We start from the raw sequence: 21,752 nt of genomic DNA, 5'->3' as shown, positions 1-21,752 counted from the left end.
TATTGAGTGCTTATTATGTGCAGAGCACTGTACTAAGTGCTTGGAAAGTACAATACAGCAATAGAGACAATCCCTGCCTGCAATGGGCTCACAGTCTGGAAGGGTGGGGGAGACAGACACCAATACAAATAAACAGGCATCAATATAAATAAATAGAATTATAGATATATACATGAGTGCTGTGTGGCGGGGTGGGGGGGAAGAGCAAAGGGAGTGAGTTGTGATGATGTGGAAGGGAGGGGGAACTGAGGAAAAGTGGGGCTTAGTCTGGTAGGGCCTCTTGAAGGAGGTACACCTTCAGTAGAGCTTTGAAGGGGGCAAGAGTGATTGTACAGTGGATTTGAGGAGGGAGGGTGTTCCAGGACAGAGATAGGACATAGGCCATCGTTGTGAGACAGATGAGATTGAGGCATAGCAAGAAGGTTAGCACCAGAGGGGTGGAGTGTGCAGGCTGGACTGTAGAAGGAGAGAGGGAAGGTGAGGTAGGAGGGGGCAAGGTGACGGAGAGCTTTAAAGCCAATAGTGAGGAATTTTTGTTTGATAAAGAGGTGGATAGGCAATGACTGGAGATTTTTGAGAATGGGGGTGACATGCCCTGAACGTTCCTGTAGAAAGATAATCTGGGCAGCAGAGTGAAGTATGGACTAAAGTGGGGAGAGACAGTAGGTTGGGTGATCAGAAAGGAGGATGATGCAATAATCCAGTCGGGATAGGGTGAGTGATTGTACTAATGCAGTAGTGGTTTGAATGCAGAGGAAAGGGTGGATCTTGGTGATGTAGTGAAGGAGGGATCGACAGGATTTGGTGACAAATTGGATATGTGGGTTGAATGAGAGACCGGAGTCAAGGATGACACCAAGGTTACAGGCTTGTGAGACGGTTATGCTGTTGACAGTGATGGTAAAGTTCAGAAGAAGACAGGATTGGGAGGTAAGATGAGGAGCTCTGTCTTGTACATGCTGAGTTTTAGGTGGCAGGAGGACATCCAGGTGGAGATGTCCTGAAGTCAGGAGGAGATGTGAGCCTGGAGGGAGGGAGAGAGAATAGGGGAGGAGATGTAGCTTTGGGTGTCAACTCCATAGATATAGTAGTTGAAGCCATGGGAGTGAATGAGTTCTCCAAGGGAGTGAGTATAGATGGAGAATAGAAAGGGACCAAGAACTGAACCTTGAGGGACACCTACAGTTAGGGAATGGGCAGGGGAGGAGGGGCCCATGAAGGAGACCAAGAATGAACGGCCCGAGATATAAGAGGAGAATCAGGAGAGGGCAGAATAAGTGAAGCCAAGTTTGGATAATGTATCCAGGAGAAGGGAAGGACCACAGTGTCAAAGACAGCTGAGAGGTCGAGGAGGAGTAGGATGGAGTAGGAGCCATTGGATTTGGCAAGAAGGAGATTATTGGTGACCTTTGAGAGGGTCATTTCAGTGGAGTGAAGGGTTCTTCAATAACAGTCCTGTGGAGAACAGGCCCTTTCTTCCAGCCCACCCTAACCAACCACTCAGGGAGAATTCTGCCACTGGTGGTCTCCTTTTGTCTGCTCTTGCATGTGTGTTGGGAGAGTCGAAGTGGAAGGAGATGAGCAGAATTGTTTTAGCCCATTTGTTCCTGGGACTCTGTCGTGCGTCACTGAGTCTCAGAGTCTTCAAGCTCTGGCACTGGCATGCCAGGTGGCCTGTTGGAGGTCAGTATACATTGCTTTCAGGAGGAAGGATAGGTCTTCATCATCACTGTATCATCATCATCACCACCACTATCATTATCACTACCACCAGCACTGTCATCATCACCACCATTGCCACTGACCTTCGTCATCATCATCATCACCAACACTGTCACCATCTTGACCACTACTGTCATCACTCGCAGTTCCAGACTCACCATCATCACCACCACCACTGTCATCATCCCCAGCATTATCGCCATCATCACAGTCATCAACGATCATCATCACCATCACTACCATCATTACTCCCACCAACATCACTCTCAACTTCAGGTTCACTATCATCACCTCCACCGTTATCACCATCATCATTATCATCACCACCACCATCATGACCCTCAGCTCCATACTCACCATCATCACCACCACCACCACCATCATCATCATTATCGCCATGATAGCAATCGTCAGCCACCACTACCATCATCATCGACATCACTGTCATTCAGAAGCGGCATGGTCTAGTGGCTAGAGCAAGGGCCTGGGAGTCGGAAGGTTACACCCAGTTTTGCCACTTGTCTGCTGGGTGACCTTAGGCAAGTCACTTCACTTCTCTGTTCCTCAGTTCCCTCCTCTATAAAATGGGGATTAAGACTATAAGCCCAGTGTGGGACAACCTGATTACTCTGTATCTACCCCAGTGCTTGGAACAGTGCTTGGCACAGAGTAAGTGCTTAACAAATACCATCATCATCACCATCACCATCTTCGCTCTCAGCTTCAGACTCACCTTCATCATCACCAACCACCACCACGAACACCAACTCCATCATCATCACCATCATCATGATTATCACCAATATCATTATCACCACCATCATTACCACTACCATCATCATGATCACTTATCAACCCCATCCTCACCAGCCTCATCCCCATCATCACCACCAACGTCATTATCGCCATCATTACCATCACCACTATCACTCAGCTTCAGACTCACCATCACCACCACCACCATCGTCATGATAACAATCCTCACCAACATCATTGTTATCACTGCTATCATCATGATCACTTCTCAACCCCATCCTCACCAGCAACGTCACCATTGATGCATTCCTTACCAACATCATTATCATCACCATCCTGTACTTTCCAAGTGCTTAGTACAGTGTTCTGCACACGGTGAGCGTTCAGTAAATATGAATGAATTAATTAATTAATGAATTACCATCACTATCATCACTCTTGGCTTCGGAGAGTAAAAATATTTTCTCTTTTTTCCATCTGGCCAATGTGCTCTGTTTTAGAGTTAACCTGAACACAGCTTTTAAGGAAGATGAATGTCTGCTCACAATTGGTTACCACTAGACCTGAAATTGCAAGACTTTATGGTTTGCCCCAAAACGTCCCTGGTCAGTACAGAATATGTGACCTTGGGTGAATCACTTCACTTCCCTGTGCATCATTTACCTCATCTGCAAAATGGGGAATAAGATTGTAAGCCCCATGTGGGACAGGGACTGTGTCCAAACTGATAAATTTGTATCTACCCCCATACTTTGTACTATGCCTGGCCAATAATAAGAGCTTAACAAATATCATTAAAAAAAAATGCATCCCTGGCTAAGGAGGCCATCCAGCCCAAGCCAATCAACAGAGCCTTGTGGCTTAAGAGTGCTGGGCAGAGTTCCAGGCAAGAATTCAGAGCACCATCTGGTCCCAGGCTTGGCTGAGCCTCTTACCCACAGGATACCGGAACAGCATGGGGAAGAGAAGACTTGATTTAGAAGTGACTCCAGATTGTAAGCTCGTGATGGGCAGGAAATGTGTCTACCGACTCTATAAATATTAATAATTCTGGTATTTGCTAAGTGTTTACTATGTGCCAAACACTGTTCTAAGCACGGGGTAGATATAAGGTGATCAGGTTGGACACAGTCACTGTGCCACATGAGGCTCACAGTCTCAATCGCCATTTTACAGGTGAGGTAAGTGAGGCACAGAGAAGTGAAGGTCACACAGCAGACAAATGGTAGACCCAGGATTAGGACTGTGCTCTTGCACAGGACTAGGCCATGCTCCCCCAAGTGCTTGATACAGTTCTCTGCACACAGTAAGGGCTTAACAAATAGGATCGATTGACTGATTTATTTACCTGTTCCCTGAGAAGTGCCCAGTTCAGTGAGGAAAAAAAAGCTTCTATGAAGAGTCTCCATGGAAGTCCTAGGGCCTTCTTTCCTTCCTTCAATTGTATTTATTGAGTGCTTACTGTGTGTAAAGCACTGTAGTAAGTGCTTGGGAGAGTACAGTACAACAACAAATAGACACATTCCTGCCTACAATGAGCTCACAGTCCAGAGGGATTCCCAGAGGCAGGAACACTAGCTGCAGGGAGATGCCTGAGCTGAGGAGGAAAAATGGCAGCAGCAACTGGGAGGGGACAGAAGAGCCAGCTGGCTGAGAAAGGAATGAAAAAGAGGTGGGGACAGAAAGGGGCCCAGTTTCTATGGGAATAATGCCTTGATTTTTGTATAGTGCTTTTATTCCAATTAATCAATCAATCAATCAATTGTATTTATTGAGCACTTAATTTGTATAGAGCACAGTACTAAGTTCTTGAGAAAGTACAATACAATAGAGTTGGTGGATATGATCCCTGCCCACAAGGAGTTTACAATCAATAGGTCAGGATAGACATTAAAGTAAATTGGGGAAACAGATATAAAAACTTCTGTATTTTAGCCTTCGCACAGAACCTATCTCATTTTTGCCCTCAAATCAACCCAGTGAGGAAGGTATTCATTCATTCATTCATTCAATTGTATTCATTGAGTGCTTACTGTGTGCAGATCATTGTACTAAGAGCTTGGGAGAGTATGATATAACAACAAACAGACACATTCCCTGCCCACAGTGAGTTTTCGGTATAAACAGGAGGGCAGACATTAATATAAATAAATAAATTACAGGTATGTGCATAAGTGCTGTGGGGCTGGGAGGGGGAATGAATAAAGGGACCAAGTCAGGATGATGCAGAAAGAGGAAAGGAGGGCTTAGTTAGGGAAGGCCTCTTGGAGGAGATGTGCCTTCAGTAAAACTTTGAAGTGGGGAAGAGTAATTGTTGGATTTGAGGAGGTAGGGCATTCCAGCCCAGAGGCAGGATGTGAGAGAGAGGTATAATGGCAAAGATTATTAACCTGATTTTGCAGATGAGGAAATTGAGGTCCAAGGAGGTTAAGTGACTTAGCCAAGATCATACAGCAGCCTGGTGGCAGAGCTTGAACTTGAAACCAGGTCCTCTGGCCTCTAGACCGCATTACAACCTGCTGCCTTCCCTATCGCAGTGTTAGGATTGTGTCTGACCTGATTAATTTGTATCTACCCCAGCACTTAGAACAGTTTCTGTTCCATATGGGGCTCACAGTCTTAATCCCCATTTTACTGATGAGGAAACTTGAGATCCAAAGAAGTTAGGTGACTTGCCCAAGGTCACACAGCAGACAAGTGGTAGAGCTGGGATTAGAACCCAGGTCCTTCTGACTCCCAGGCCCGTGCTCTATCCATTAAGGTACACTGCTTCTCAATTTATTGCTTCTCATATTTATTGAGTGCTTACTTGGTGCAGAGCACTGTACTAAGTGTTTGGGAGAGTACAGAGTAACAGTAAGTAGGCACATTTCCCGCGGGCATTTGGAACCAAGTGGCATTGGAGGAGATAAATTCACCGTCACTTCCAGGGGTGTGACTGGGTTTAGCCAGTTTGCGGCTGTGTTTGCCATGAGATTATGGATTAATCCCAAAATGCCCAAGGGAAGGTACTTTAGAGGCCTGACTAAACCAGCAGCCATAACCTGGAGGAAGCCTGCTCCTCTCTAACTGGCCCAGGCTTAAGAGAGATCTCAGATGTCTACAGGGCCCTCAAACCAACACCATATGGCTAGGAATTGCCCAGTCATCTACTCACCAATGATCTGGTCGAGGCACCAGAAAAGCAGCGAGGGCTAGTGGGTAAACCACTGGTCTGGGAGTCAGAAGGACCCAGGTTCTAATCCTGGTCCTGCCACTTGTCTGCTGTGTGACCCTGGGCAAGTCTTTTTTCTTTAAAATGAGGAGTAAGACAGTGAACCCCATGTGGGACAGGGACTGATCCAACTTGCATCCATCCTGACCAGTGCCTGGCACATAGTAAGCACTTCACAAATACCAGGAAAAAAAAAAGCAACATGAAACTTCCAAAGCCAAACAAGAGGTCAACCAATGCCCTTCAGAAGGAAGTGAGTGTGAAATGCTGCTTGGCCTTCACCGATTAATCGATCGATAGATTATTATCTCATTATACTCATGGTATTTGTTAAATGCTTATTCTGTGTCAAGCACTGTTCTAAGCCCTGGAGTAGATACAAGTTAATCAGGTTGGACACGGTCCCTGCCCCACATGGGGCTCACAGTCTAAGTAGGAAGAGGAACAGGTATTTAATCTGCATTTTACAGTTGAGGAAACCGGGACATAGAGAAGTTAAGTGATTTGGCCAAGGTCACACATTAAGCAAGTGGTAGAATCAGGATTAGAATCCAGGTCCCTCTGACTCCCAGGCCCATGCAGTTTCTCTTGGCTGCTGAAGAATTGTTGAGGCAGAAAAAGGGAGCAGGACCCAGGTTTTAGACAGCTGGGAAGCCAGGTTTATTGGTTCTGTAGATATCCTTGCCCATGGAGAAATCCATCCACCCACTTTGTGGATCACATAGCTTGTGATACATTTCCTGCGTGAGGCTCATACTTTGTGATATGCATACTTTGTGATACACATGCTTTGTGATTCACATACTATAACTCATGCATATTTTGTGATGCTCACACTCTGTGATAAGCATACTTTATGATACATGTACTTTGTGGTATACATGCTTTGTGACTTTCATACTTTGTGTTCCCCATATTTGGTGTTATGCGTAGACGGGAAGCTAGCTGTGGGCAGGGAATGTATATCTGTTATACTGTTATATTGGACTCTCCCAAGCTCTTAGTACAGAGCCCTGCACACAGTAAGTACTCAATAAATATAATTAAATAATTTGGGATATATACACTTTATGGATATGTGTTCTTTGTGGTAAGCATATTTTGTAATACACCTACTTTGTGATATTTGTACTAGTGATATGCATCCTTTATGATAAACACACTTCGGGGTGTGCAAACTTTGTGGTACCCATACTTTGTTACCAAGAAGGTCTATGCTGCATTAGCTAAGGTGGGCACAGGGCTAAAGAGAGTAGGCAGAGGAAGGGGGCTGACAGGATGTGGAAGCAATGTGGGGCGTGCACACATCTGAGTCTGGGAATCAGAAGATCAGTCAAGGAACTTGCTGGGGCAAGTTGCTTAATCACTCTGTGCCTCAGTTTCCTTGTGTATTAGATGGATATAATAAAGCCTGTCTCTGAGGATACAATGAGATAATCGATGTGAAAGTGGTTTGGAACAGTAAAAGCTCACTGTAAAATGAAGGCAACCCACTGGAGAAAAACTAGGTCTATTAACAAGCAATCAATCAGTGGTATATACTGAGGACTCACTGTGTGCAGAGCACTGTCCTAAGCACATGGGAGAGTACAGTACAGATGGTAGAAGTGATTTCTGCCCTCAAGGAGCTTACAATCCTAGTCTGGGAGACAGACATTAAATAGGTGAAGCAGCAGAGTTTAAGGATATGTACATATCAGTCAGTCGTATTTGTTGAGCGCTTACTGTGTGCAGATCACTGTACCAAGTGCTTGGGAGGGGACAATATAACAATATAACAGACATATAACTGCTGTGGGACAGGGGTAGGTATCCTAAGGGATATCCAAGGGCATAGACATTGCAGAGGGGAGGGAAGATGGAGGAAATACCGACTTAGGTAAGGTGCCTTGGAGATGTGATTCATTCATTCATTCAATAGTATTTATTGAGCGCTTACTATTGCAGAGCACTGTACTAAGCGCTTGAAATGTACAATTTAGCAACAGATAGTGACAATCCCTGCCCAATAACTATCACTCTCCTCACGTTCAAAACCTGATTACAATCACAACGTGAGGAGAGTGATAGACTATTGCATGTGAAAGGAAAGGGAGTTCCGGGCCTGAGGGTGGACGTGGTCAAGGGGCCAGTGGTAAGGTAGACAAGTTCAAGGTACAGGTTGGCATTAGAGGAGTGAAATGTGCAGAACTTTCACAACACATTGTGAGTTCATACCTCTTGCTTCAAGTACCCTGAGGTATATAGGCTTCCTGGAAAATCTAGAGGAAGAAAAACAAATCCCAACCTATGCAGGTTGAGTGGCCGCCAACGAGCCTGGAGATGGAACCAGTTCAGAACGGCTGCCCAAGATGACAAACTGGCGTGGCGGTGACTCACTCTGGCAATCGACGCTTCCTAAACTGTAGAGCAGAGGAAACTTCTGACGCCTGGAAAATGGCCATTCTGGAATGAATCTTCTGAGAGTCGGGGTTGGGGCGGGGAGAGGGGGTTTTTAGAAATGCTTCTTCTCCAAAAGACTGATCCTGAACTCGTGGTTAAGTAATGGGACAAACTCCAAGAAATATTGTATCCATTAGAGAGTCAGGGGTGTGTGTGTGTGTGTGTGAATATGTATGTGGATGAGGTGGGGTTGGGGAGGGGGAATTGTTGCAAACAGTGTCAGAATGAATTAACAAGCCTGTTTAGCTAGATAAACTGGATTGTTCTTTCAAGAATGTGCACAGAAGATACAATAAACCCATTCTGCACCGAATGAAAAGCAACTGAGCTTGAGTAACTGTAGTAGTATTCTTCTAGACTGTGAGCCCATTGTGGGCAGGGATCGTCTCTCTTCGTTGCTGAATTGTACTTTCCAAGCGCTTAGTACAGTGTTCTGGACACCGTAAGCGTTCAATAAATAAGATTGAATGAATGAATGAATAGTAGCACTCCTAGTCATAGTAATTGTATTTATTAAACATTTACTCACTTCAGAGCACTGTGCCAAGCACTTGGGTAAGTACAATAAAATTTAGAAGACAAGATCTTCCCTTTTTTTTAATGGAATTTGTTAAGCACTTACTATGTGGCAGGCACAGTATTAAGTGCTTGGGTAAAAACAAGCTTATCAGGATGGACAGAATTCCTATCCCATGTGGGGTTCATGGTCTTAATCCCCATTCTACAGATGAGGTAGCTAAGGCACAGAGAGGTTAAGTGACTTACCCCAGGTCACACAGCAGACAAGTGGTGGAGCTGGGATTAGAACCCAGATCCTTTGGATCCCCCAGACTGTGCTATCTCCACTAATAATAATAATAATAATGATGTTGGTATTTATTAAGCGCTTACTATGTGCAGAGCACTGTTCTAAGCGCTGGGGTAGACACAGGGGAATCAGGTTGTCCCACGTGGGGCTCACAGTCTTAATCCCCATTTTACAGATGAGGTAACTGAGGCATAGAGAAGTGAAGTGACTTGCCCACAGTCACACAGCTGACAAGTGGCAGAGCTGGGATTTGAACTGATGACCTCTGACTCCAAAGCCCGTGCTCTTTCCACTAGACCATGCTGCTTCTCAAGGCATGTCTAATCCCCCTCCCAGCTTCACAGTACTTGTGTACACATCTCTAATTTATTTATTTATATTAATGTCAGTCTCCCCCTCTAATCTGTAAACTCACTGTGGACAAGGAATGTGTCAGTTTATTGTTGTATTATATACTCTCCCAAGTGTTTAGTACAGTGTTCGGCACACAGTAAGAGCTCAATAAATATGACTGAATGAAAGATGGAAGGGTTCCTGGAGTGGGGTTTGAGGCAGGATTACACAATCATGGCTTCGCAAGCATTTTGCTTAGGCGAGGGACTTAATAATAATAATAATAATGTGCCAGACACAGTACTAAGCATTTGGAAAGATACAAGCAAATCGGGTTAGACACAGTTCCTGTCCCACCTAGGGCTCACAATCTTAACTCCCATTGTATAGATGAGGTAACTGAGGCCCAGAGAAATTAAGTGACTTGTCCAAGATCACTTAGCAGACAAGTGGCAGTGCAGGGACTAGAACCCAGGTCCTTCTGACTCCCAGCCCCATACTCTGTCCACTAGGCCATGCTACTTCTCACTAGGCCATGTGAGTTAGTTTTGAATTAGGGGTCAATTTTTCAAATTGACTGAAATCTGTTGGAACAGTTTAACCTGAAAAACGACTTTTGAACCACAGTCGCAGCTGTGCAGCAGGACTGCTCAGCAACAAGTCATTGTCCACAGTGGAAACTGACAGCCAGCAGGGCATCTGGGACTGTTAACTGAATACTTGAAGGTAGAGTCACTGTCCAAGGTCAGTCATTTCTCCTCTTATGCCTGAAGAACCTGGGTTTAAGGAAAATTTGCACTGTACTACTCATCCTGTGCCTAATGCCATTTATCTGTGCACAACAGTTTTGGTTGATTTTATCTTTCTGATATTGTTACTATCATTATTGCCAGTATTATTATTATTGTATTTGTTAAGCACTCACAATGTGTCAAGTCCTGTTCTAAGCCTTGGGGTAGACACAAGTTAACCAGGTTAGACACAGTCCCTGTCCCACATGGGGCTCACAGCCTAAAGTCGGAGGGAAGAGGAGTTACTCCCCATTTTGCAGATAAGGTACCTGAGGCACAGAGAAGTTAAGTGACTTTCCCAAGGTCGCACAACAGACAGGTGGCAGAGCTGAGACTAGAATTCAGGTTCTCTGATTCCCAGGCCCGTGCTCTTTCCACTAGGTCATGCTGCTTCATAGAATAATAATAATATAAATAGCAAATATGGTATTTGTTAATTGCTTACTATGGGTCAAGCACTATAGTAAGTTACTAAGTGCTGGGGTAAATGTCAGATATTCAGGACAGACACTGTCCCTGTCCCGCAAGGGGCTCCCAGTTTAAGCAGGAGGGAGACAGATGTTTTTTCTGATGCGACACCATTTATTCCTTCCCCTTCTCCCCACTGAATATACACGTGTTGGTGGAAGAGCCATCCCCAGCTGGGCCTTGGCATCCTGTAAAAAGTGCATTAGTGAGAATATGCCCCTTACTGGAACTGAGGTCCCACCAAATGCTGCCATCAAAAATCAGATGGAAGGAGGAGATAGGCAAGTCCCAGTGAACTGCTTCAGTCACTCAGAGCTCTTCGGGCGACCTCCAGGGTGAGCTCATGTTGTGCAGATTCAATGTCAGAAACCCAGAAAGGGATGATGATGATGATGATAATGGTATTTATTAAGCACCTACTATGTGCCAAGCATTATACTAAGTGCTGGGGTAGATATAAGAAAATCAGGTTGGACACAGTCCCTGGTACAATCTAAGAGGGAAAGAGAGCCAGTATCTAATCTTCATTTCATAGATGATGAAGCTAAGGCACAGAGAAGTCCCAGCAGGAGCCTGGGAGTCAGACGGACCTGGGTTCTGATTCCAGATAGGCCACTCAACTGTGTGACCTTTGGCACGTCATTTAACTTCTCTGTCCCCCAGTTACCTCATTGGTAAAAAATGGGGATTAAGACTAGGAGCCTCATGTGGGACATGGACTGTGTCCAACCTAATTACCTTGTACTGTCCCACTTCTTAGTACAATGTCAGGCACTTAGTAAGCACTAAAAAAGTACCGTTAAAAAACAAAAACAAATTTAGGTGAGTTTCCCAAGGTCACCCAGCAGGCAAATGACAAGAGTCATGATTAGAACACACGTTCTCTGACTCCCAGGTCCAGCTGGTTCCATTAAGCCATGCTGCTTCCCGATTTCCTAGAAGGACCTAGAGGTGGCCTGGTCCAGCCCCTGGCCTCCACTTACCCAGGACAGATGGGGTCTGCTCTTCTTTAAAGACCTCCAGGATGAAGACGCAACCCACTCCCTTACTTTTCCGTAACGGTGTTCCTCATCATCCATATGGTACAAAGCAGTGGTCTAGGCATTTGGGGAAAATGCTCATCCTCTAGACTGTTAGGGTGTAAGGTTCTATAGACAGGGAATGTGTCTGCTAACTCTGTTGCATTGTACATGGATTGTGTCTAATCTGATTAGCTTGTATCTTTCCCCGGCACTTAGTACAGTAACTGTGCTCACAGTAAGCACTCAATAAATACAATTCATTGATTGGATGCAAACTTCTGAGACATGGTCCCTGCCTTTGAGGATTTCCTGTGTTCAACCCTGCTTTCATTTCAGCCTCTATGTACTTTAATCAGTCAACCAACCAATCATGTTTATTGAGTACTTACTGTGTGCAGAGCACACATTTGGTGCTTGGGAGAGCATGTTCCCTGCTCACAGTGAGCTCACAGTGTAGAGGGGGAGGCAGACATTGAGAAGCGGCGTGGCTCAGTGGAAAGAGCAAGGGCTTTGGAGTCAGAGGTCATGGGTTCGAATCCCGGCTCGGCCACTTGTCAGCTGTGTGACTTTGGGCAAGTCACTTCACTTCTCGGTGCCTCAGTTACCTCATCTGTAAAATGGGGATGAAGACTGTGAGCCCCAAGTGGGACCATCTGATTCCCCTGTGTCTACCCCAGGGCTTAGAACAGTGCTCGGCACATAGTAAGCGCTTAACAAACACCAACATTATTATTATTATTAAATAAATAAATGAAATCAGGATATGTACATAAGTGCTGTGGACTGAGGGAGCGGTGAATAAAGGGTGCAAAAGGTGATGGAGAAGGGAATGGGAGAAATGGAAATGAGGATTTAGGGAAGGCCTCTTGGAGGAGACAAGCTTTCAATAAGGCTTTGAGAGTGCAGAGAGTAATTGTAGGATATAAAGAGGCAGGACGTGGGCGAGAGTCCGGCGGAGAGAAAGATGATATCGAGGTACAGTGAGACGGTTAGCATTAGAGAAGCGAAGTGTGTGGGCTGAGTTGTAGTAGAAGAGTAGCAAGGTGAGGTAGGAGGGGACAAAGTAGTGGAGTGCTTCAAAGCCATAAGTAGTTTCGGTTTGATGTGGAGGTGTATGGGCAACCACTGGAGGCTCTTGTGGAGAAACATAGCCTGAACATTTTTGTAGAACAATGGTCTGGGCAGCAGACTGAAGTAGGGAGAGCTTGTTGTGTGCTGACCACTGTACTAAGTGCTTGTGAGAATACAATACAACAGAGTTGGTAGACATGTTCCCTGCACACAAATTGTTCTCAGTGTAGAGGGAGAGGCAGGCATTAATATAAATAAATAAATTAAAATTAGGTTACATATATAAATGCTGTAGAGATAAGGGAGTGGGGAGACACAGGATGCTGACAGGAAGGTCAGCAAGAAGGCTGATATAGTAATAATAACTGTGGTATTTGTTAAGCACTTACTCTGTGCCAGGCACTATACTAAGCGCTGGGGTGGATACAGGCAAATCAGGCTGGACACAGTCCCTGTCCTACATGGGGCTCAGAGTTTCAATCATCATTTTACAGATGAGGTAACAGGGCACAGAGCAGTGAACTGGATTGCCCAAGGCGACACAGCAGAAAAGCGGCAGAACCCATGACCTTCCGACTCCCAGGCCTGTGCTCTATCCACTAGGCCATACTGCTTCTCCAAGGCAGGATAGCTTGTGCTTGGATAAATGTAGTAGCAGTTTGTATATTAGAGGAAAGGGTGTATTTTTGCAATATTGTTAAGGTTGAACCAAAAGGATTTTGTGTTGGATTGAAAACGTTCAATGAGAGTTGAGTTATGGATGACTCCAAGATTATGAGTTTGTGAGACAGGAAGGGTGGGGGTGCTGCATATAGTGATGGGAAAATCATGGAGAGGACCGGGTTTGGGTGGAAAGATAAGGAGTTCCGTTTTAGACATGTTAAGTTTGAGGTGTCAGCGGGATACCCAAGTAGAGATGTTTTGAAGGCAGGAGGAAATGTGAGACTGCAGAGAGGAAGAGCGATCAGGCCTGGAGATGTAGATTTGGGAATTATCTGCATAAAGGTGGTCATTGAAGCCATGGAAATGAATGAATTCTCCAAGGGAGTGGGTGTAGTTGGAGAATAGAAGAGATCCAGAACTGATCCTTGAGGGACTTGCACAGGTAGAGATTTGAAGAGAAAGGAGGAGCCCAGGAAAGAGAATGAGAATACGTGGCCAGAGATGAGGAGAACCAGCAGAGGGAAGTGTCAGTGAAGCCGAGATTGGATATTGTTTCCAGGAGAAGGGGGTGGCCGACAGTGTGGGAGGCAGCTGAGAGATTGAGGAGGATTAGGATGGAGTAGAGACCATTTGATGTGGCAAGAAGAGATCATTCGTGACCTCTGAGAGGGCAGTTTCTATGGAATGTTGGGGAACAGAAACCAGATTGGAGGGAGTCAAAGAAAGAATTAGAGGAGAGGAAGTTGAGACAGTGGTGTAGACAGCTCACTCAAGGAGATTGGAGAGGAATGTTAGGAGGGAGATGGGGTGATAACTGGAGGGAGCCATGGGGTCAAGGGAGGAATCTTTTAGGATAGGGGAGAGACATGGCCATGTTCAAAAGCAGTGGGAAAGAAACCACTGGAGATCAAACAGTTAAAGATGAATTAACCAGTAGTATTTATGGAGCGATTACTCTGTGCAAGGCACTGTATTAAGCTCTTGAGAGAGTTATTTCCTGCTCACAGTGAGCTTACAGTCTAGAGGGACCTTGAAGATGCCTGTCAGGGAGGGAAGAAGGGAGGGGGTCAAGTATTCAGTGGAGTGTTCTCTACACAGTAATCATTCACTGCAAAACCATCTGTTCATTGATGTTGGGACCCACCTAGGATCCTGTCTCTGACAGGGGTACCAATGATGTTTGGAGGAAGTCTGTTCGCCCTGGTTCATTCATTCAATCATATTTACTGAGTGCTTGGAAAGTACCATTCAGCAACAAATAGCGACTATCCTTGCCCACAATGGGCTCACAACTGGACCACCACCTTCACTATCCCTAACCTTTATCATTAGGCCTAGTGAAAAGATCACAGGAGCTCTTTCTCTAGACCATAAGCTCCTTGAGGGCAGGGAATATGTCTACCAACTCTGTTGTATTCTCCCAAGTGTTCAGTACAGTGCTCTGCACACAGCAAGCACTCAATAAATACAATTGATTGATTGAGTCAGAAGGCCCAGGTTTAAGTCCCAGTGGTGGCACTGGCTTACTCTGTAACCTTGGGGAAGTCCCTAAACCTCTCTGGACCTTAGTTTTCAAATCTATAAAATGGGGATAAGATACCTGTGTGACTTTGGGCAAGTCACTCAACTTCTCTGTGCCTCAGTTACCTCATCTGTAAAATGGGGATTAAGGCTGTAAACCCCACGTGGAACAACCTAATTACCTTGTATCTACCCCAGCGCTTAGAACAGTGCTCATCACATATTAAGCTCCTAACAAATACCATCATTATCATTATTACTATATATTTTAAGCCCCGGGTGGGACAGGGACCCTGCCCAGTCTTCTAACCTTGTGCCCCATGATTAGCACATAGCAAGTGTTTAATAAATGCCTTTATTATGAGAAACAGCATGGTCTAGTGGAAAGAGAACAGGTCTGTGAGATCTAAGTTCTAAGCATGGGTCCACCAATTGACTGCTGTATGATCTTGGGCAAGCCACTTAACTTCTCTGTGCTTCCATCTCCTCATTTGCAAAATAGTAAATACCTATTCTCCTTCACCATCAGACTGTAAGCCCCATGTGGGACAAGGAATGTAAGGTTGTTGTGGGCAGGGATTGTATCTGTTTATTATTATATTGTTCTCTCTCAAGGGCTTAATACAGTGCTTTGCACACTTAAATAAGTATAATTGAATGAATGAGTGAAAAGGACTGTTTCTGATCTGGATATTTTGTTTTCATTCCAGTACTTGGCACATAGTATGCACTGAACAATTGCCACATTTTTTTTTTTTTATTATTGTCCCAGATTCTAACTTGAGTCCTCTAACTGCTCTTTTTCCTCTCTCCAAGCCTAACTTTTCCCTCTAAGCCCATTATGGACTGCTTGTCCATGATTTAACCAAACCCTTCTGGAGCCTGCTGTCTTTCCCTGTGGTAACAACCCTTCATATTCTTGGAGGCAGTTATAATCTGACCACAGAGCCTTCTTTTCGCAGGATCAAAAACCCTTTCTAAGGCAAGTAAACAATTTGTTAATCTGAAAACAAGTATCTTGAAGTTACCCTCTTCAAGAAAAGCAGGGGAGATGCCAAAATCTTTCAGCAGATGAGTTATAATTTTCTCCATTAACAAGGGAGCTATTAAGTGATGTTTATATGAGTGGGTGAACAGCTGTTCAAACATCCTCCATTCCATCCTCTGGACACACATACACACACACATGCACACTCACACACTCTCTCTTTCTTTTTCTCTGTCTCAATTCCAAACTCATAAAAAATGTGGAGTCCTATGGCCTGTCATTATCATAGAAACATTTCCCAGCAGCCTCTGCTCCCCACAGTACATGACGATCAATTAGCAGATGTTTTTATAAATGTTGCTCCTGGCTCAAAGTCTTCTTTGGGGTTCTTAAGGACTTTTCACTCACTTTCTCAAAAGTAAACGCCAGCTCACAGTTCCTTCTACACATGCACATTCCTTGAGGGCAGGGATCAGGTCTCCTAACCTCTGTTGTACTCTGTACTCTGTACACAGTAGACAATACATATGGATGCCTGCTAATAGAGCTGGAGAAGACACAGGGATGGGGATTCCAGTCTGACAGGACGCTGGGCTGAGGGGGGGACAGGAATGAATTCTACATAATCATGGCAAGCATGGAATTGTTGTTCTCCAAATCCCTTGCAATTAATTGATCAATCATATTTATTGAACGATTGCTGTGTACAGAGCATGGTATGTCTTGCTTGGAAGAGTACAATGCATCAGAGTTGGTAGACACCTTCCCTGTGCACAAGGAGTTTAGAGTCTAGAGGGGGAGGAGCATTCACTGAAGCTAGAAGGTGGCTGATTGAAACAGACAAAATATGCAGTGGTTAGGAACGGTTATGGAATTCAGTATCAGAGCTAGGTGGGCAGTTGAAAACGACAGTCTTTTCAGGAAGGAATTGGATAGATTCCCAGTTGAGCAATCTATAGTTGATTAGAGAAGCAGCGTCGTCTAGTGGATAGAGCACAGGCCTGGGACTCAGAAGGTCATGGGTTCTAATCCCAGTTCCACCACTTTGCTGTGTGACCTTGGGCAAATCACTTCACTTCTATGGCCTCAGTCCCCTGGAGAATGGAAATTCAGACTGTGAGCCCCACATGGGACAGGGACTGTGTCCAACCTGATTTACTTCTATCCACCCCAGTACTTGGCACATAGTAACTGCTTAACAAATACCATAATTATTATTATTATTATTATTGTTCCTAGAGGGAAGGTCAGGGATGTAGAATTAGATGGTCCATTCTTCACTTTGTGAATGGCTGCCCATGGCTCCTCTAGAGCCTTGCTACCACTGTTGGAAACAAAGTCATAAACTAGTCATGGATTTGCACATATGGTCATGTGCTCTTTCTAATAATAACTGGGGCTTTAAGTGCTTACTATGTGTCAAGCACTGAAGTACATTCATGATGATCAAATTGGACACAGTTCCTTTCCCACACAGGGCTCACATTTTACCTAGGGGGGAGAACAGGAATTGAACTTCCATTACAGATGAGGAAACTAAGGGCCAGAGAAGTTAAGTGACTCATCCAAGACCACCCAGCAGCCATGTGGCAGAGAGGGAATTAGAATCCAGGACCTCTGATTCCCAGGCTGGTGGTCTTTCCACTAGGCCATGATGCTTCTCTGCATCTTTCCAATCCCTTTTCCTAGACTCTCCTGTCTCACTGCAGGCAGACAGAAACGAATCTCCTGCTCCACTTAAGATCCCTAATCTTGTAAGGGTCTGGGCTTTGCCCACCAGCCTCTGTGGTCACCAAAGAAGGGCAGGGAAGAGCAGGGGTCACTATCATTTATACCATTTCCTGAGTGTCCACAGGGGGCAAACACTTCTTCTAGCTGCAGCCTAATAGAGACTTCTGATCCAGGTAATATGCTGTTGGGGCAAACTGGACAAGGCAAGAGTATGAATGGCTCAACACCATCCATCTCCGCTTCTGACAATAGGCATTTCCTATGAAGGGAGAGATACTTCATACTTTACCCTCCACAAGGTCCTGCCCAAGCGGGTGGTTCAGCATATTGGTTGCCTGGCTGCTAAATAATTAGAATAATGATAATTATCGTATTTGTTAAGTGCTTGCTAGGTGGCAAGCACTGTGCTAAGCACTGGGGTCCTTGTCCCATATGCAGCTCACAGTCTAGGTAGGAAGGAGTGGGATTTAATTTTCATTTTTACTGATGAGGAAACTGAGGTCTGGATAATTTAAGCGACTGATCCCAGGTAACACAGCAGTCAAGTGGCAGTGTCAGAATTAGAATCCAGGTCCTCTGACTGCTATTTTTTCACTAGGCCACTCTACTTCTGTAGTGGCAGCCACACCATTCCACAGCTCCCTGTATTAATGTCTGTCTCCACAGTTAGACTCTAAGGTTTAGTGAGCTGGAAATGTGCCTATCGACATTGTATTGTTGTACTGTAATATCCTAAGCATTTAGAACAGTGCTCTTCATGCTGTATGTGCTCAGTAAATACCATTGATGATGATGATGAAGATACCTAAGCAAACTTCTTTAGGAATGCCCTGTTCACTCTGAGTCGGGTGTGAATAAGAAAAGAGTACCCTAAAAGCTGCATGCCTTCTCCATGCTAAACTGGGCTCACTGAAGTCTGTGTCTGGGGAGCAGGGTACTTGTGGAATGACATGCAAAAGCAGAAAAACAATTTAGACTAAGAAAATTACAGTGTGACACAGAATATCAGGCCACTACATGATAAGGAAAATAACCATTGGCCTATGAGAACAGTTCTAATAACCCATGAACTGGCCAGGTACAGAGAGTTGGTATTGCAGCACTAAGGCAGAATAAGGGTGACTTGGGAAGCAATGTTGCCTACTGGAAAGAACATGGACCTGGGTGTCAGAGGGCCTGGGTTCTAATCCCGGCTCTGCCGCTTATCTGCTCGGTGACCTTGGGCAAGACACCTAACTTCTCTGTCCCTCAGTTACCTCATCTGTAAAATGGGGATTATATCTCCATGTGGAATGAGATGATGAGAGGGATGAGAGCTCACCTCCTCCAAGAGGCCTTCCCAGACTGAGCTTCCCGTTTTCCCTCTGCTCCCTCTGCTCCCTCTCTGCTCCCCTTCCACCCTCTGCTCCCTCCCCCTCCCCCCCTTCACCTCCCCTCAGCTAAGCCCCCTTTCCCTCTGCTCCTCCCCCTCTACCTTCCCCTCCCCTCAGCACTGTGCTCATTTGTATATATTTCTATTACCCTATTTATTTTGTTAATGAGGTATATATCCCCTTGATTCTATTTATCATGATTATGTAGTCTTGTTTTTGTCCGTCTCCCCCGATTAGACTGTAAACCCCTCATTGGGTAGGGATTGTCTCTGTTGCCGAATTGTACAATCCAAGAGCTTAGTACAGTGCTCTGCACACAGTAAGCGCTCAATAAATACTATTGAATGAATGAATTCTCCTCCCTCCAATTCAGACTGTGAGCCCTAAGTGGGTCAGACTGTAAGCTCATTATGGGAAGGGAACATGTCTGCTAATTCTGTTGTACTGTACTCTCCCAAGTGCTTAATAGAGTGTTCTACCCATAGTGCTCAATAAATACCATTGATTGATTGATTTATTGATTGATAAGGACTGTGTCCAACCTGAAGACCGTGTATCTACCCAAGCTCTCGATACAATGCTTTACTAAACAAATACAACTATTATTATCATTGTTGCTATTATGAAACAACCTCCAGGACAACTAAAGCCCCAGCTCCCAGAGAATGAAGCTCCTTGTGGTCATGGAATGTGTCTGTTTATTGTGATATTGGACTCACCCAAGCACTTAATACAGTGCTTTGCACACAGTAAGTGCTCAGTAAATACGACTGAATGAATGAATGAATGAATGAATAAAGGCATGCGCATGGAGCTCTACAGCAGAATTGCAACAGACCTGTCTGATGGAACAGGAAACTCAAACCACAGTCTCCAATATAGACACAGAATGGGACTGTCTCCCTGATGGTGTCTAGCAGGTGGTCTTCGGGTTATTGGGTGTGACCAGGCAACTTTAACGTTGCCAAGATCCACCCTTTCCTCTCCACCCAAACTGCTACCTTGCTGGTACAATCTCTCATAATATCTCTACTGGACTACTGCATCAGTCTCTTTGCTGATATCTCATCCTTCTGTCTCTCTCCACTTCAGTCTATACTTCACTCCACTCCCTGGATTATCTTTCTGCAGAAACGCTGTGGGCATGTCACTCTGCTCCTCAAATATCTCCAGTGGTTGCCTATTAACCTTTGCATGAAGCAAAAACTCCTCACTATTGGCTTCAGAGCTCTCCATCACTTTGCCCCCTCCTACCTCACCTCCCTTCTCTCGTCTTACAGCCCAGCCCACACACTCCGCTCCTCTGCCGTTAACCTCCTCACTGTGCCTCGTTCCCACCTGTCCCGCCATCGACCCTGGCCCACATCCTACCACTGACCTGGAATGCCCTCCCTTCTCACATCTGCCAAGCTAACTGTTCCCCTCTTCAAAGCCCTACTGAGAACTCATCTCCTCCAGGAGGCCTTCCCAGACTGAGCCCTCCCTTTCCCTCTGCTCCTCCTGCCCACTGCCCCTACTCCCGCCCTCTGCTCTACCCCCTTCCCCTCCCCACAGTACTTGAATATATTTGTACATATTTATTGCTCTATTTATTTTATTAATGATGTGCATTTATCTATTTTCAAGGTAGTGATGCCTGTCTACTTGTTTTGTTTGTTTTGTTGTCTTTCTCCCCCTCCCAGATTGTGAGCCCGTTGTTGGGTAAGGATTGCCTCTATCTGTTGCTGAATTGTACTTTCCAATCATTTAGTACAGTGCTGTGCACACAGTAAGTGCTCAATAAATATGATTGAATGAATGAATGGTCCAATATAAATAACTCAGAGGTAGAAAGCCCAGCGGCAGCGAAACAATGAATACACCAACTTTGCGGCCCCTTCTTGATTCCAAACACAATCCTACATTGGGACATGCAGATCAGGTGGAGGAACATGCATGACAGCTGGTGAGAGGACAAAGTAGGAAAAGACCCAAGACTATTCCAACTGCCGCCAAATGAGGACATTTAGCCATCAGTAGTATTTATTGAGGGCTTACCAAGTATGTGTCTTTGCATGACCTTGGGTAAGTCACTTAACTTCTCCATGCCTCCGGTCTCCTGTTCTCCCTCCTGCATAGACTGTGAGCCCCATGCAGGACAGGGACTGTATCCAATCCAATTCACTGGTATTTTACCTCAGTGCTTAGAATGGTGTTTGACACAGTAAGCACTTAACAATACCACAAAAAAGGAACTGCCATGGCCTAGTATGTGCAATCAGAGGTATTTATTGAGTGATTACTATGTGCAGAGCACTGTACTAAGCGCTTGGGAGAATACAACAGAATCTAGACTGTACCTTACTATGGGCAGGGAACATGTCTGCCAGTCCTGTTGTATTGCACTGTCCCAAGTGCTTAATGTAGTGCTCTGCACATAGTAAGATCTCAAAAATACCATTGATTGATTGACTGCTTAACTGAATCTCTGATGTGAGAAGGGGAATTCTAGTCTCATCACAGCAAGGAGGAAATCCTGAATCGATTTCAATGATTTCCTCAACACACCACCTGCTACTGAAGAGGAGGCCCTTCCAAGCATTGAAAACCTTCTGAAAGTAATCCCCAGGGGACCGTGCGGAGGCAGGATGGGGTGAGGGATGTCCAATCGGGTCAAAAACATTTTCAGTTTCAAGAAGGAACTGCCACACGTCCAGGTTACAAACAACTTGTTTGCCTGTGGTCTACCCCCCAACGTCTCTCGAGCTCAGAGCATCATCAGCCACACAATTTGAGGGCTGCATCTGGGTCCCCAGGGAGCTAATCGTCTTTAATGGCATGAGAGAGCAGATGAATTATTTAGATCTTCA

At 45.1% G+C, this 21,752-nt stretch overlaps 1 protein-coding gene across 2 annotated transcripts in view; it reads right to left on the bottom strand.

Moving 5' to 3' along the window:
• SLC9A9 (solute carrier family 9 member A9) overlaps nt 1-21,752 on the bottom strand; it is a 378,100-nt gene that overhangs the window by 331,648 nt on the left and 24,700 nt on the right. The gene's annotated exons all lie outside the window — the stretch shown is intronic.

This window comes from Ornithorhynchus anatinus, chromosome 1 (assembly GCF_004115215.2).
Source record: "Ornithorhynchus anatinus isolate Pmale09 chromosome 1, mOrnAna1.pri.v4, whole genome shotgun sequence".
Classification (NCBI taxonomy): Eukaryota; Metazoa; Chordata; class Mammalia; order Monotremata; family Ornithorhynchidae; genus Ornithorhynchus; species Ornithorhynchus anatinus.
This window is presented reverse-complemented; position numbering and strand designations above follow the sequence as displayed.